At 41.2% G+C, this 17,779-nt stretch overlaps 1 protein-coding gene across 1 annotated transcript in view; it reads left to right on the top strand.

Moving 5' to 3' along the window:
* Positions 1-17,779, top strand: part of LOC136853966 (uncharacterized) — a 222,665-nt gene that overhangs the window by 193,500 nt on the left and 11,386 nt on the right. The gene's annotated exons all lie outside the window — the stretch shown is intronic.

Below are 17,779 nucleotides of genomic sequence, written 5' to 3' on the forward strand. Positions count from 1 at the left end.
ATTGGAAAAACAGCCCTCCCTTACAGCTTGCCAAGTGAAAGAAGAGTACCCAGGCGATCTCCAGGATGTCTCTGTGAGGTGCATAAGCGATCATTTGGCAAAGTATTGTAGCTTTCGTGTGAAGGTTAAGTCAATATTGAGTGTTCGAAACATAGATAGTAAGGCATTTTCACAGAAATACGAATAAAAAAATCAGTGTTTTCCTTTGAAAACATTGGGAGGGGATCTTTAAGAAATAGCAATAAGTTCCTGCATGTCTCGTCACCCTGTAGAAACTTTCTGCTTCTATTGTATATATGTACATGGAAGAAGGGATCAGAGAAAGACCAAGATCACGAGGGGGTGGGGGTCACACAGGAGGAGCTAGGCGATTATAGGATTAAAAGTACCCAGCACACAGATATAAATACAGCTGGACTACGCGTCTGCTCACTGTACGGATACTTGATAATGTGGACTGTTTGTCCAAGAAAGCTTGCAACTTTTTTCTGAATAAAAAACTCCATTAGATACCATCCAGTTTGAATGAGGTCCTTTTAGTAATTCTACTAATGCACAGAACAATTGTGTATGTGATAAAATTGATATATATATATATATATATATATATATATATATATATATATATATATATATATATATATATATATATATATATATATATGTATAATATATATATATGTATACTGTATATATATATACAGGCAGTCCTCCATTATTGGCGGGGTTCCGTTCGGTGATTTTTGGGGTTTACTGGCACCGAAAAGCACTGATTTTTGGTTATCGGTGCCAATACCCAATTATTGGCACCGATAAGCAGAAATCGGTGATTTTCGGCACCAAAAATTGCCAATTTTCGCCACTAGACAAGCGCCGTATAACCGGATCGCCATTAACTGGGGACTGCCTGTGTGTGTGTGTGTGTGTGTATATATATATATATATATATATATATATATATATATATATATATATATATATATATATATATATATATATATATATATATATATATATATATATACTGTACATACATACATACATACACAGTAAACCCCGTATTCACGGATTTCTCTGTGGAATGTATATACGCATTATTCGCAGAAAATTCGCCCATTTGCGGTATTTTTCACTGAGATATATTCACTGATTACCGTATATTATATCATTTTCATGACTAAATGCACTTTTTATGATAAAACTATTAAAATACTCAGGTGTAAGCATTTTTAGAGGTTTTTTTGTGTTTAAACTATCAAGATAGGAATTTCTAAGTGTTTTTAGAGGGGTTTTAAGTATTCGTGGATTTTAGCTATTTGCTGTGGGTGCGGTACACATCCCCCGCGAGTACGGGGATTTACTGTACACACATATATACGAGTATATATATATATATGTGTGTGTGTGTGTGTGTGAGTATAGTCCACAGGAGAAAAGAGAATAGAACACTCTAATAGCTCAATAGTTTCACCTTCCACCAGCCTCTTCAAGTTTTATTACAACTAAACAGAATAAGTACACATAAAAATCACAAACGTTGTTTCTCACTGGGAAAAAAATAAAATGAGAGAGTGGTTGTCAAAGTTAAAATTAGGTTTAGATCATAAACAAATGGTCAAGAATTAACAATTCAGAATAGTTAAAAGAGAACTATTCAATGCTTTGGTGATATATATATATATATATATATATATATATATATATATATATATATATATATATATATATATATATATATATATATATATATATATATATATATATATATATATATATATATTTGTGTGTATATATATATATGTATGGTCATTGCACAACTAATCACAGATTTCAAAAATTTACCTCACTTCAGCTTCAGCCAGATACCTGAACTCTCATAATAAAAATTATGACTGAGTACTCTAAAGGTAACAGTGACCCCTTAAAAAACTTACTAATCACAATAAAAATCAAACTAAGTTTATCAAAACAAGTTTGAGGTATCAACAATTAAACAAGAAATATACTAGAGTAAAAGGGCATCACTCCATCAAACAACTTTAAACTGTTTCCTTGGTCTTAATTCACTTCAGCAAAACTAAAGGAACAAAACATGTTTTTCGCTTTGCCTTTTGCACACAATTAATCCTGTTCACTGGTGGTCAATAAATGAAACACTGTTTTTTAAAAACATTAAATACAAAAATTTATTTTTAAATTCAAAATTTATAATGAGAATTCACAATCTGAAAAATTTACTATTACTTGAAAACAACACAAAATTTAATTCTTGAATTAAATGATTAAAGAAAACTAAATCACAAAACTTTAATTTATCAAGAAATTAAATTAATCAAGCAAAATTTAAACTATCAAGAATTACTTAAGATTTGAAAAGAAACTCTTAATAAATAAAAATTAAATCAAGTATGTGTATGCAACGTTAAATTATCAAGAAATGTTTAAAATGCTAAGTAAATAAATATTAAATCACTAAAATATAAAATGTGAAAAATCAAGAGATTGCAAACTCAAGAACACAAAAATACACAATAGATTTATCAGTATTTCACTAGAGCAAAATTCCCAAATATACCTTATTATACCATGGTAATAATAACTAAAATTCACTTTACCTTACACAAGCTTGTGAAAACCTTTGCAAAAGCACGCAGCTGCTTTAAATTCACATAACACACTTTTTTGTCAGGTGCTGTTACAGTTCATATACACTTTTCTTACACTCAGATCTCAAAAGCTAAGATTAACACCAGTGACCGCAAATATTTTACGTTAAAATTTCTCTCTTTTGAAGAGAGAGAGAGGGGAACCAAATTTAACAGTCTCTAAAATCAGAATGAATACATCTGAGGATTCCAGTGGGAAACGAATCATTTAGGCGACGTCAGAACAATACGTGATCAGAGCAACGCAACCCTACAAAACATGAATTGATCGATATACATGCATTTACTCTCAAAAGGGCACATACGATTCGAGCAGAAAATCGTATGGGACAAAGCTCTTAATGAAATCTCAAAACAATCCAAACAGAAGGCATGCTTTCAAAACAAAGATGAAGAACCACAGTTGGTTTTCAGAACAGTACAGGAAGCACTGTGAAATCATTCGTCTTTTCTTGTATGGGGCAAAGCTTCCCACAACTTAATTGCTGTTCCTGCGCTAGTTAACTCGTTATCCTCGCGACAAAAACTGAACCACAACATGACACACGAGTACAGAACACTTGTTGCTGTGGGACAAAATGTGGGTCACATACTACATTATTATTAAAACGTATTGCCACTCTTAAATTACACTGTTAAGTTACCCAAATCACCAACTCTTTTTAGATCTGACACTATACTACATATGATATTTCAACTACTGTATTATTATTATTACACATAATACATGATAAATAGAATAGTAAATATATCAGATTTATAGGATGATGTACATATAAAAAGGCAACATCATGAAAATATGTATATATGTATATGTATGTATATATGTATGTGTGTATATATGTATGTGTATATATATGTATATATATACATTATATATATAAAATATTATATAATATACAATAGCCTCAGTGTAAGTATGTGCTAAGTATATTTATGTATGTGTATATATAATGTATATATATATATATATATATATATATATATACATATATATATATTATATATAATATAATATAATATACAATAGCCTCAGTGTACGTATGTGCTAAGTACTCTGGTGTGGACAGTGAAGTCAAATGAAAATCAGGAAGAGTTAAGAGAAAATACTTTGGCAGACAGGTTGATGATGTTGAACAAATGAATGTATAATTTGATGTAGCATATACCAGAACTCGACAAAGGCCTGAATGTGATTATGAATGAACTCACAGTTTTGATGTGGAATTGGTGTAATAAAGAAACTTATGAGATGAGAACAGGCATACTAAGTCTTGATGATCAGAAATTGGAATGTGGTACCTTTAGAGGTATTACATTTGTGTCAGTTGTACAGAATATATCCATTGTGTTTATTCACAGTAGGCTGGAAAAGAAATTGACAAAATGATTAAGGATGAACAAGCTGGTTTAGATATTTGTGTTATACTATGCAGTATGGTGTGGAATTAAAAGTCTCCTTCCAATTGCTTTCATTGATTATAAGAAGGCATTTGAAAGCATTCATCGACCAATAATGTGTGTGGTCTCGCACTGCTATGGCATTCCAGTCAATTATGCAAAGCTAACTGAAATTATCCATGAACAAAGTAGTTGCAAAGTTGAAGTTGATGAAATCTCGTTAAGTGAATTTGCAGTACTGTATATAGTAGTATGCTACAATGGAATGATATTTCACCTTTGTCCTTTGCCCTTTTCATAGATTTTACAAAGGAAGCAGTGGTCAGAGATGGAAGAGAAAGTTTAGAGTGGAGTAATGATAGCATCTTGAGAGACTTAGAATATGTAGATGGAGACTTAGAATATGTAGATGATGCCATTTTATTTATCAGAACTTCAGAAGATTCATAAGGCTTGCCTTGTAGAATGTATCGTATATCTAGAGAGATTTTAGGAAAAAGAAGTAATGAAGGCATAGTATGCACAAATGGATGAAATAAAATTAGCTGGAGAAATGATTAATGAGGTTGAATCATTCAAATATTTCTGAGTAAATATGTCCAGTAGCAGTTCTCCTAGGAGTTGGAATTTAGCGAAAGACTAAGAACAGGTCAAATCAGATATGAAACCAGATAAAGTAAACCCCCCATATTCACGGGGGGATGAATAACCCCTCCCCCCCTGTGAATAGCTAAAATCCACAAATACTTAAAACCCATCTAAAAACACTCAGAACTGCCTATTTTGATAGTTTAAACACAAAAAAACCATCTAAAAATGCTTATACCTGAGTATTTTAATAGTTTTATCACAAAAAATGTGTATGTATGTTCCACAGAGAAATCTGAATAGGTGACTCCTCGGATAGTGAGAACTCGAATGCAGGGGTTTAATGTAGACAGAAAATTTATTGAAAAGTAAAAAATAAGTAGTTCTAGTATACTGTAATCTGTATTGCTGTTCAAGCATAAACTGTGGAATGATAATATGATAATAAGTGTATATTGAAAAGATTTTGTTGATTTGAGAATAAAGCTTTAAGATAAATATTAGGAGTGATGGCAGGATAGCATCTGAAATGACACCATTAGGGGAGTTCCGTATGTAGATGAAATAATGAGAGAGAGAGAGAGAGAGAAAGAGAGAGATTGCATGGATGTATCCCTGGCACAACCCTTTGGAGGATAGAATGTGTCATTGTCAGCTCAGAGAGAGAGAGAGAGAGAGAGAGAGAGAGAGAGAGAGAGAGAGCGCGTTGTGGTCTTCTAGGCCTAACAAGTACAGGCAGTCCCCGGTTTACGACGTTCGTTCCAAGGTTACGACGCTTTTCAAATATATTCATCGGAAATTATTTCCCGGTTTATGACGCATGTTCCAGGGTTACGACGCGTCGTACGCCGATCCGAAAGAAGAAATATGGCTTCAAAATGGCAGAATAATCAAAATTTGGAGTTTTTTTTATGAAAAACTCAATAAAAAAGGGATTTTGACAGAGGAAAAATCTATTTCTGAGGAAGGTCCCGTGTCACCCGGTGAAATTCCATTACAGCACGAATTTCTAGGTATAACCTTGCTAGATATACCAGAGAAAAAGAGCTTTCAGGAAAGCTGGGGTTACTACCCCCAGTCGAGCGTCTTCTAGGAAGGCGTCGGTATAAGAAGGGGTGAGTGAATTACCACTACCACGGAAACCTACTCAAAGATCTCTCCTTATCAAAATCCCGAACAGAGCGGTGAGCCGTTACAGCCCCCACACCAAACACCCGCCAGGACGGCGACACCAGCGCCACCTACCTCATTCCATGCTAGCACTAACCCCAGACTTGGCATGTGCAAGAGGGAGGGAGAGTACTAGGTAATTCAGGGAGGGTCACCGGGTGACACGGGACCTTCCTCAGAAATAGATTTTCCTCTGTCAAAATCCCTTTTCTGAGTCCAGTCCCGTGTCAGCCGGTGAAATCGTGATAGAGAATCATGCCAAGGCTGCAACTACTAGGAAAAAGAAATGGAGGGATAATCTGAAGAAAAGGCAAAAGTTTTACCAGAATAATTTTAATTAAGCAATCTCTTCCGTGTAGCAAGAACACTAAGACTAAGGCATATTAAATCTAAGGCACATAAAAAACTTAATGCTATGAAACATGGGCAGGTCCCGACACGACGGAGAAAAAGCCCCAAAAACCTTAAAATTACTTAAAGCAAGGTGAAACATGAAAAGCGCACAAAATAACTGCAAATATAACCTTAATACTATACACGTAAACTTAGGCTAAACACGTAAGAGACAAAATCAATCAACATTAATATATACATTCATCTGGGGTACATGGAGCCAAATAAAAACTGTCCAGTACCCCACAAGAGAAACAATCATGGCATTTCAGATTACGCTTTTTCCATCAACAGGTACAAGAAACAACAATATGAGGAGCCAGGCAGTGAGGTATAATCAACCAGGAGAATAAGCAGAAAAGTAAATGAGGCAGGCGGGCGGGGGGGAAAGGACAAGGATATGATTAATTAAGGTGGGGAGATGACACTTCCCACAGCTATGGTAGAAAATTTCAGGGCTTCGAGCGTTTTTAAATAGTGGCGTTTAAACACTAGAGGTGATTTCCAACCCGTAAATTTAGATAACTCCGAAAAGTCCATATTATGAAAGTAATTAATGGAAGTAGCAACTGCTCGAATATCATGAACCTTGGGGATTGAATCTGGGTTGGCCTGTTTAATGAAATATAAAATTTGTTGTCTTATAGCATTTAGTGAAAGAGTACCACCTTTCTCCCTGATAAAAGAGGACCCGACTTACTCTGTGGAGTTCTTAAAAGGTAAGATTTAAGTGTATAAACTGGACATAAAGACTGGTCTTGAGGAAGGGGCACCACCTTCCAAGGAGACCACCTGTCCTGTGGGTCTTCGTTCTTAGCTAAAAATCTAGGGTCAGGGAAAGGAGGACCTCTCCAGACGGGAGGAAGTTCACATAATTATCACCTCTAGTGAGAGCCGATAGCTCTGAGATTCTAGCACCTGAAGCCAAGCTAATCAAAAATAAAGTCTTCCTTAACAGATCCTGATAAGAGCAATGAAAGTTATCCATCTCTGATGCTAACTTAAGGACGTCATTGAGAAACCACGTAACAGACTGTGGGCGTGATACTGGTCTCAGACGAGCGCATGCTCTGGGGATAGATGAAAAGTAGGAATCTGTGAGGTCGATTTTAAAGCCGTAAAGAAATACTTTCTTTAATGCTGACTTGATTGTGGTAATAGTGGCCGGAGCTAGGCCTTTCTCAAACAATGATCTAAAGAAGGAAACTCCTAAATTAGCTGTCATGATTTTGGCTTCAGATGCTTTTAGGAAGGAGGCTAATTTTTGACTGCTGAATCATATTGTCTAATAGTAGAATCTCTTTTATCTGATTCTAAAAACAGAGTGTTGACAGGGTCAATGTTCGCTCCTTTTTGAGCTGCGAATTTTATAAAGTCCATAAAACTAGGGCATTCTGAATTCTTGAGGAAGCTGACACAGTCTTGGTTTGTACTGTCTGAGTCAGAATGGGCTTGGGGATCCGCAGACTCCGTAATCCCAGTTCCTGAAGAAGAGGGAACCAATTGCTCTTCGGCCAATAGGGAGCTACTAGGGCTAATTGACCTTTGAATGTCCTGAGTTTGTGTAAAACTTTCAGCAGTAAGTTTATTGGGGGGAAAAGATAAATCTTCTCCCAATTGTTCCAATCTACTGTCATTGCGTCTATGGCGAACGCCTGAGGGTCCAGGTTGGGAGCCACATAACAGGGGAGCTTGAAGTTGCTCTCCGTTGCGAACAGATCCACTTGGAGGCCCGGAACCTGGCGGCAAATCCACTTGAAAGATTCCACGTCCAGGGACCACTCCGTCTCCAACGGAGCATTCCTGGACAGGGAATCCGCCACCACGTTCCGTACCCCCGCTAGGTGGGTGGCTGACAGGTGCCAGCCGTGCTTGTTCGCCAGGGAGAAGATAGCAACCATTACTTGGTTTACTCGGCCTGATTTGGAGCCGCCCCTGTTGATGCAATGAACTACCACTGCGCTGTCAATACCAACCTGATATGAATCCGGTTGGGGCGGATTTTCTTCAGAGTTAGAAATACCGCCATAGCTTCCAGGGTGTTTATATGGAACTGCTGAAACATTGTGGACCACGTTCCTTGTACTTTTTGTTTTGGTGAATATCCCCCCCAGCCGCTTAAGGAAGCGTCTGTGTGAACTACTAGTGCCGGAGGGGGAAATTGAAGCGGAACTGTATTGGACAAGCCTTTGACCGAGGCCCACGGTCGTAACCTTGCCTTTAAGATTTGAGGGATAGAGGAGACCTTGTCTCTGAGCTTGACATTGGCTCGACTCCGCCACACTCTGTTTATGTCTTTTAACTTCGCTTTTAATAGCAGGTTTGTCACTGAGGCAAACTGAAGAGACCCAAGGACCCTTTCTTGGGACCGGCGGGATGCTGATGGATTTTGAGGAATCTCCTGGTGAGAGATGCTATCTCTTTCCTCTTGGGAGGCGGAAGGGACAGCGTGTGAGATGACAGATCCCATTGGAGACCCAACCACTGAAACTGGGACTCCGGAGTCAGGCGGGACTTCTCTCTGTTCAGTTGGAAACCTAGCGACTCCAGGAAACTGATGACTATGGGCGTGGCTTTCTGACACTCCGAACTGTTGGTGCCCAAATTATCCAATCGTCCAAATATGCTGCTAGGGATATCCCTTGAGACCGGAGTTGCTGTACTACCGTGTCCGCCAGCTTTGTGAATATCCTGGGCGCAATGTTCAGACCGAAGGGCATGACCCTGAAGGAGTAGGCTTGATTCCCGAGTCTGAAACCGAGGAACTGAGAGAAGTTCCGCGCAACTGGGACGTGATAATAAGCGTCTGAAAGATCGATAGAGGTGGTGACGGCTCCACGCGAAGTAGAGTCCGTACCTGAGCTACCGTAAGCATCGAAATTTGTCGCATTTTATGTAGAGATTTAGACGCGACAGATCCAGGATCACTCTTTGCTGATCGGAGTCTTTTTGGGAACAGTGAATAACCTGCCTTGAAACTTTAGGTGCCTTACTTTCTTTATTGCTCGTTTGTTGAGCAATTCTGTCACATAATCCTTTAGGATTGGTGTGGGTGGCTGGTAAAACCTGGTTAGAGGAGGAGGGTTTTTGATCCAGCTCCATCCTAGGCCTTTGGACACAATGCTGTGTGCCCAAGGGCTGAAGGTCCATTGGTCCCTGAACCAAAACAGGCGACCGCCTACCTGTGTTCTCTCAGTGGGAGGGAGCGGGTTTATTCCCCCTACCACGTCCAGGTCTTCCCCTTGGGGTGGTATTGGGCTTTCCTCTATGAGGGCTTTGCCCCTTCCTCCCCTTGCAACCCTGTTAAGGCCGTGAAAATAACCACGGCCTTCATATGTGGGGTTGTATGCCGGTGAGCCACATATGAGGTGCAGCTGGTTGGACCAGCACGTACTGTTGGGGGTGAGCCTTAGAAGTGGAAGGCTGTGCCACTGCCGAGACCGGGACGGCTTGGACTACCGCCTGGTGGTGAGGCCTCTTATGCCTCCTGAAGCGTTTACCTCCTCTCGATTGGGGGCCGGCCGATTCTGGGGTCTTACGCTTGTAGGCTGAAATACCCCAGCGAGAACGAAGACTTTGGTTGGCCCGTGTAGCCTCGGCCATAACACTTGTGACCTCCTCTTCCGGGAAGAGGTTAGGTCCCCAGATCGAGCTTTTCACGAGCTTGTTAGGCTCGTGACGGATAGTTGCATCAGCGAAGATGAACTTCCTACATTCCAGTCTGGCCATGATAAATTCAGATAAGTCAGACTGGAAACCTGCCAGCAAGGACTTCGCCAAAACCTGAAAGAAGGGCTCGTCCGAGCAGGAGACGGCAGTAGCTTCAGTAAGGCATACGGAGTTCAACGACCGGGCTAACTTAACCCGAGCATCAAACTCCGCTTTCAAAAGAGCTTCCGGCAGCTTGGGGAGCTGCTCGCTAAATTGCGTGGAGGCGCAGAGGGGGTCCAGCTTCCCGACCGTGAAAGTGGACGGGGCGTCTGTCCAGAACTCGTTACTTCCTGGGAATACCAGGGAAGTAGGGTCTGTCTCCCTTAGCTGAGGTACCGGAATGCCCTCAAAGCACGCTCGGGCCGTAGCCAGAGCGACTTTGTCCAAGCAAGGAGTGGGAAGGTTGTCTCCCAGGGTGAACATGGTGAAGTTCCCCTTGAAAGGAGTCAACTTCGTGTTATCTGCCTGCCACTCCGTCAGAGTGCGCAGGAGAGCCGACTGAGCTTGGTCCCTAGGGACGATGACAGTCTCCCTAGGAACCTTGTCTGACCTAATCCAGGCTTCCTCCGTGAGCCTCACGAAGCCTGGGTAAGGGGGCAGGAGATCGGGGGGGAAGAACTCCAATTCCTCCAACCGTCTCGTGCCAAGACCATCAAGAGTCAGCTTGCCATCATGTTGGATGGCCCGGAGAGCGAACCGCCAAGGGTTTCCGACATCGAACGGCGGGAGGTCCGCAGTGTCGGGGATAACATACTGTGGTTCGGCTGGGGGTGGGTGAGCCATTCCCGCCAGTATGTTATCATGACTGGCCAGCTTCTCCGAAATTTCGCTAAATCTCGAATCCAGGTCCTCCGTAAAACGCTTATAAAGCTGGTTAGCAAAGGCCTCTGCATCGAAAGCAGGTTGGCGAGGAGGGCTTGGTTTTGCAGCCCTCTTACTCGCGCCTTTGCTGGAGGAACCAGACTTGCTCCCGGAGGCTACAGGTCCTGAGACCTTAGCCTTCGACGGGGGGAAGGGCAATGCCTTCTTGGAAGACGAGGACTTGAAGCCCTTCGCCTTCCATGAAGTCTTCAACTTCAACTTGGGGATAGCAGATGGAGCTCTATCACCCAAGGAGGAAGACTTCACAAAGCCTGTAAAAGAAGAAACAGATGAAGCAGGGGAGTCAAATAAAGGGGGGCCCGCCCCAACAACCTCACCTACCTCACCACTTACCACCTGGTCCTGCTCTACAGTCATCGGTTCTAGGTCAAGATTAATGGCGGCAACATCCTCCGAGACCTCAGCGTAGAGGATATCCGCTTGGGGTGGCTGGGTCTCATCCCGGATCTGCTGGATGATAGGGGTGGCCACATCTTCAGGCACTGCGGCCGCCACCCGTGCGCCGGGGTAGAGTAAGTCCCTCAACCTAGCGTCGAGGACGTAGGCTTCCCCGACGGAACGTTCCTTCCAAACCCAGCCACCCAGGCCCGGAGGGATTCCAAGGCAGACTTCTTGGAAGTTTCGTCCGCCTGTAAGAAAACCAACAATTAGCTAAGGACGAAAACCATTCCGGGAACCTCATAGACAATGTATAATATACAATATGAGGAGCATAAAGCAAGAGTAATGTAAAGACTGTCACTTACCAACTCATCCTGGACAGTTGTGCAGAGAGCAAAGCAAACCTCACAACCATCAGGGTGCCAAACAATCAGGTCATCCAGGCGGACCGCACAACCAGCGTGGGTCCGACAAACTACGTGACCGTAGGGTTGTTGGAGGGAGGCGGTGCACCCCGGCTCCTCACAGCGAACAGTCTGTAAGTAGAAAAGTACATGAACCTCCCACCCTAAGCAAACTAAAGCTGGCGAGGCCGGGAAATTCAACTGCAACCGGAATACTCCGGCGGAGAAGAACTCCCTATCATAAACTGGGCCAATAAGCTCTAAATTACACAGAGTGGAAGGTAGGATTTCAGACCCCGGAGTACTCCGGGGAATGAAGGGGAGAGAGACCAGGAACTAACCATAAGGGCTGCCAGTAAAATAACGGCGGAGACCCCTGGTATAGGACCGGACTCACGAATTTATATATAATGAATAAAGGAGAGTACTCCTGTAGATAACAGACTTATCTAAAAATAAAAACAGTAACAAGTGATGGTAAGAACTGAAGAGGACGGAGGGATCCGTTCCCCTATAATGAAAAACCTTCCGCCCTTACTTCCCCGCCGGAGAACGAGACGGGTAAAATGCTCATATGTTCATAACATAGGGTGAAGCAATATATATATACCGTGTCAACGTAAACCGACGGGGAGACGAACAGTGACTCGAACAGGTTCGAGTAAACAAACCACCAACCCCAATACAGCGATGCTAGGAACAATATGGGAGGGAGCGAATCCTCAACCAACAAGAGAAGTCCCGAACTGGAGAAAACGCCATCTAGCGTCACCCGCACGAGTAGAGCAAGGCTGGAGAGGAGGAGGGGGAGGTAAGGAGGAGGAGTAGGCTACCAGGAAGGAACAGGAGACGGGGAGAAGCTCACCCGCTCAACTGCACCATACCTCCCAGACCATGAATCTTGGAGGGGCAATATGACTGGAAGCAACCAACCCGAAGCCCGACTCCTACCTAGGCGAAGCCTAATATGGACCTAACCTTAGTATAGGCTAGGACGAGGAGTGTAAAAGGGAAGGGGGAAGCAACTGGGAGAGAAATTTTGAGCCGAGAACCAGCCGGGATCGAGAATGGCAGGCAAGGGGGCGACTAGCCTAGAGGAAACACATCCTAAGAACTCGATTCCCCCCAATTGGAGGAAGAGAACCAAGGGGCTCACTCTGCCCACCGAAAAACGATCCCGGAGGAAAACAGCAACAAAACTCCCTCAACCTGAACTCCCCACCCAGGGCAAAGGGAAGGAAGCTAACAAGCCTACTCCACAAGATAACCAACACTCATAAAAACTAAAATGTGCTCAACAGAGAGCGTAGCCTACCACGGGGAAGCGGTTAGATCTGAGGCTGCCGCCAGCACCCGAGGTAAACCACTCAATAAAATAATAAAAACAATAAAATTAAAAATAAAACTACAAGAGAGCACCATCTTCAATCAAAATTAATTAGCCTAGTAAGACCAAAACAATAGGAACCCAACTTGGGGGGGGGACCTAGACGGGGCATCACTCCCACAAAGGCCAGTAGGCCAATGATCGTAATTCATAAGAGGGGGGAGCCACCGCAAGGAACCCCCAGGAAGGGAACCAATGGGGGCAAAATATCTATAACGACGAGGAGACGACACCAACTGAAAAGAACAGAAGGAGACGCCTCGCGGTCGACATGGCTGGCTGGGGACGCCGTGGCGACATAATAAGATCTCGATATTTATGAAAATACGAGACTATAACAGCCAAAAAATAGAACAAAACCCCACAAGAAGATGGTACTTAACTTGGAAATGGTAAAGCTGCTCGACGCCATCGTAGAAGCAGAAAAAATCCAAAATGATGGAAGAGCACACAAAATAAACCGTAGATTCACGTGCTAGAAAATGGAATGAGGTAGGTGGCGCTGGTGTCGCCGTCCTGGCGGGTGTTTGGTGTGGGGCTGTAACGGCTCACCGCTCTGTTCGGGGGGATTTTGATAAGGAGAGATCTTTCGAGTAGGTTTCCGTGGTAGTGGTAATTCACTCACCCCTTCTTATACCGACGCCTTCCTAGAAGACGCTCGACTGGGGGTAGTAACCCCAGCTTTCCTGAAAGCTCTTTTTCTCTGGTATATCTAGCAAGGTTATACCTAGAAATTCGTGCTGTAATGGAATTTCACCGGCTGACACGGGACTGGACTCAGAAATGCAGTTTACATCGTTTTCAATACACCCAAAGCATGAAAAGTAAGGTTTTTTTTAGGATTTTTGACAATTTTTCGGTTTACGGCACGGCATAAACTGGTGACTGCCTGTATTGCTGGCTGGCGGTGGGTATTAGCGCTCTCTCTCTCTCTCTCTCGTTTCTTTCTTTCTTTCAGTGTTAATGCTTGGTTTTTCCTCATATAGCTCTGGTGTTTGGTTTATAATGTCTGTGTTCTTTATAAGCTCAGCTCTTTCAGATCTTTTATTTTGCTTTTGAATATAATGGTGAAAGATGGCCCCTTCTTGAAGGTGGCAGGAGAGATGTTGTGAGAGTGTGGTAGTGGTCATCTTAATATATGAGTGGTGGCATGCTTCCACCAGGCATGTTAATTTGTAGATGACACTACTACTCTTCAAAGATGTTTTTAAGAAGTAGATGGCTCATTTTCTTACTTTTATGATAAATTATGGTATAAGGTTAATCTTATCCTCTTCTACAATGGAAAGACATTTCATTTATTATTTTCCCTAGTGCTTTCTCATCCTATAAACATTTTTGGTGCATATAATTTGGTCGTTATTGGTGTCCGTTGTACTTTCCACAATTTGCGAAATTGTTGTTGATAAGAATTTGCTTTGACCTTTTGATCTTCTTTGTGTTTTCTCTCCACATAGAGCAATGTGTGAGGGTGCAACGGATGAAGGCACCCACCACAGACCTTTTACAGTATACCTGTCTGGGCATTCACTAAGCCCTTTAAGGCATAGACCTGAGTTTGTAGGCTTTTTACAAACCGTGGTGGTATAACCCATTGGAGTCTGCTTTGCACAAACATCCAGGAAGGGAAGGGCACCATCAACATTGCATTTGCACATGAAGTGGAGGACAGAACATTCTTTGAAAGTCCTTCTTAATATTTCAAGATCTTCCTCATTGTCGTCTTTGAGTCCAGTGAATGCCCAGACAGGTATGAAAGGTCTGTGGTGGATGTCTTCATCCATTGCCCCCACACATTGCTCCACATGGAGAGAAACCACGAAGGAGTTAGAAAGGTCCACACAAATTCTCATGAATAATAATTTTGCAAATTGTATGGTCGAACAACAAACCTGAGATTCCATAAATAACTGGTACCAGAAAAGTACGACAGACACCAATAATGACCAAAGTGAGTCCATAAAACTCTTCTACAGAAATTAAATGCACAATAATATTTAGAGGATGAGAAGGCACGCAGGAAAATAATAAATGAAAATGTCTCCCCTGTTGTGCAAGGGGATGAGATTAGCCTAATAATTTATCATAAAACTATGAAAACAAGCTAGCTACTACTTAAAAACAACCCAGCACCCTCAGAAATGTCTCTGAAGCGTAGTAGTGTCACCGACGAATTTACGTGCCCGGTGGAAGGATGCCACTACTCACATATCGGGATGACCACTACCAAACTCTCCAAGCATGTGTCGTGCCACCTTCAAGAACGGGCTATCTTCAGCCATTATATACAAAAGCATAACAAAAGACCTAAAAGAGGTGAGCTTATAAAGAACACAGAAATTTTAGACCAAACACCAGACTGACAACACCTATGGCATCTCGAGGTACTCCATATATTAAGAAAAAAAAACAAGCATCAACATGTTGAAAGAAACTATATTTCTCCTCACCATCATGAGAGAGAGAGAGAGAGAGAGAGAGAGAGAGAGAGAGAGAGAACCAGTAGGGAGGGCACCCGAGCCAACACCCACCTCCAGTCGGCAACAATGGTCAGGTCTAGAAGACTGCAATGCCTCCAGGACCAATTTCATCATCAACCCACAACCAATCAAAATCCACTCCACTGACCAGCCCACCAATTGTAAACCACCTGCCTGCTGTATATGCTATATATACGTGAGCATTGTGTATCTCTATTATTACTATTATTATTATTATTATTGGAAAAGCAGAGTGTTACAAGCCCAAGAGTCCCAATAGGGAAAGAGTCTGTATGGAAAAGAAAAGGTGAGAAGCAAAGAATAAACTGTAGATGTATTAAAATAATTTATGCAGTGGGGCTGATGTCTACTTGCTAAACAAAAACAAAAAAAATTTACTTCAAGTTTGAACATTTGAAGTTCCAGCAAGCCTACCACTTGATTAGGAACAAAAAGTGGTCACAGCAGGCATAGAACATACGGACAACTGTAGTGTTTACCCTAGCACAAGAAAATGCCAGACAGGAGTAACAGTATATCCAGTAATGTGTGGCACCGGGCATATATTGGGAAGATCTGAATACAAAGAATGATTAGAATTATGAAAAATTTCATGTAGCTAGTATGAATGATGGTGCCATAGATTAATATGAAAACCAAGTTTAAGAAATTTGGTTAAGCTTCAAGTTTTTGCCAAGTAATTTAAGATACAAGTAAGTTGCTGAAGGCCAAACTGGCAAACAGTATTGAAAACATGGGGAATAAAAGAGTAAAAACATTTTTATTTGGTTAGACAAGTCTCCAGAAATCATAAAGAGACTTCTCGGTATGCACTTGAAGAGGGATATTCCAGGTATGTTGAATTTGCAATCAATACTGATACCTAAAATTTTAAATGAGTTGCATGAAGTTGAAGAAACGCTGTCAGTGAGAATATGTTAGTGCACCATGCATTTATTTAAGATAAATCTGGTAGCTTAATCAGCATGTAGGAGATAGGATTGGTGTACAGAGAGTAGTATCATCAGCATAAGCGTCAAGCTTGTTTTCAAGGCTCATCCACGTATACAGATATTTTATTAAAAGTAATATGGGCCACAATAATTACTGTGAGGAACACCAGAGGTTCTATTTATTTAGTCACCGTAGTGCACATCAGTGGTACTCTGTGAAAAATTCAGTAATAATATGACAAAAAAATTCATCATTTACCATAGTCTGAGATTGACTACAGGGGCCTTATGATTAATACAGTCAAAAGCAGCACTAAAGTCAAGATTAATCATACGGATTTCATAACCAGAATCTAAGGACTTTTACAGTGCTGCAAAAGTCAAACTGCAAACTAAGGAACAGATGATTACTCTAAGCATAGTCATTCAGATGTTTTGTCAAAGAATTTTAGATTTATAAATGATATAGGAGTTACAGGAATTACACAGTAATCAGCAGAGTTGGAGCTACAGTTTCCACAATTACCTCATGGATTAACGTTTTCAGTTCTCCAGCATCTTAAAGAAAAAAGAACAAGGTAGTAATTAACAGTTTTTGCAAAAAAATGGAGAAAACCAGTTGGGTCTACACATTCATAAGTATCAAGTTCATGTACAAGATTCTTATTTTCATGGAACTAAAAACCCAACTAACTGTAGTTTCTCACTGCTCTGCTACAAGACCACTTCTGACAGAAAGGTTGTCTTTCCCTTTGTAGAGAGAGTGACAGATCCTTTTGGCTTAAGCAAAGGATGTGATGTTCAGTCTACACCAAACAGTATAGATTTCAGAGTAGCCCAGAATTTGTGTTCCTTATAGTAATGTATTCATTTTCAGCTGAATCATAAACTCTGGGTGTGTATACTGATGTGAATGCCAGTTACATACAGTTGGGCCATTACTGACTTGAGCAGAATTCACTTACATGAATATGAAAACACAAGGTTAGAAGATATTCCAAAAAAATAATATATAAGTTCCAAAATGCATTAGATAATATTTATAAAGCCTTTCAACATGAATACATAAAAAGCACCATTATTACCATTAGTAATACCATTGTACTGTCAGCACATAGTTGTATTACCATGATTTGTATTACCAACAGTTCTGTTTATGTAGCTTGTACCTGTTTCCAGATATTATGAATAATGTAGATAATATTTATATTGTGTACTGTGCACAGGAGTTTGTGAGTAGGCTGTGTGTATTTTTTATTAGCACAGTTTCCTTTACTAATACTTATGCTTTAGATTTGCTTATCTCTGTAAGCCTATTTCCAAGTGGGAAATGACAAAAACGCTTTCACCTTCATTGGTGAGA

The sequence above is a fragment of the Macrobrachium rosenbergii genome, chromosome 28 (assembly GCF_040412425.1).
Source record: "Macrobrachium rosenbergii isolate ZJJX-2024 chromosome 28, ASM4041242v1, whole genome shotgun sequence".
Lineage (NCBI taxonomy): Eukaryota > Metazoa > Arthropoda > Malacostraca > Decapoda > Palaemonidae > Macrobrachium > Macrobrachium rosenbergii.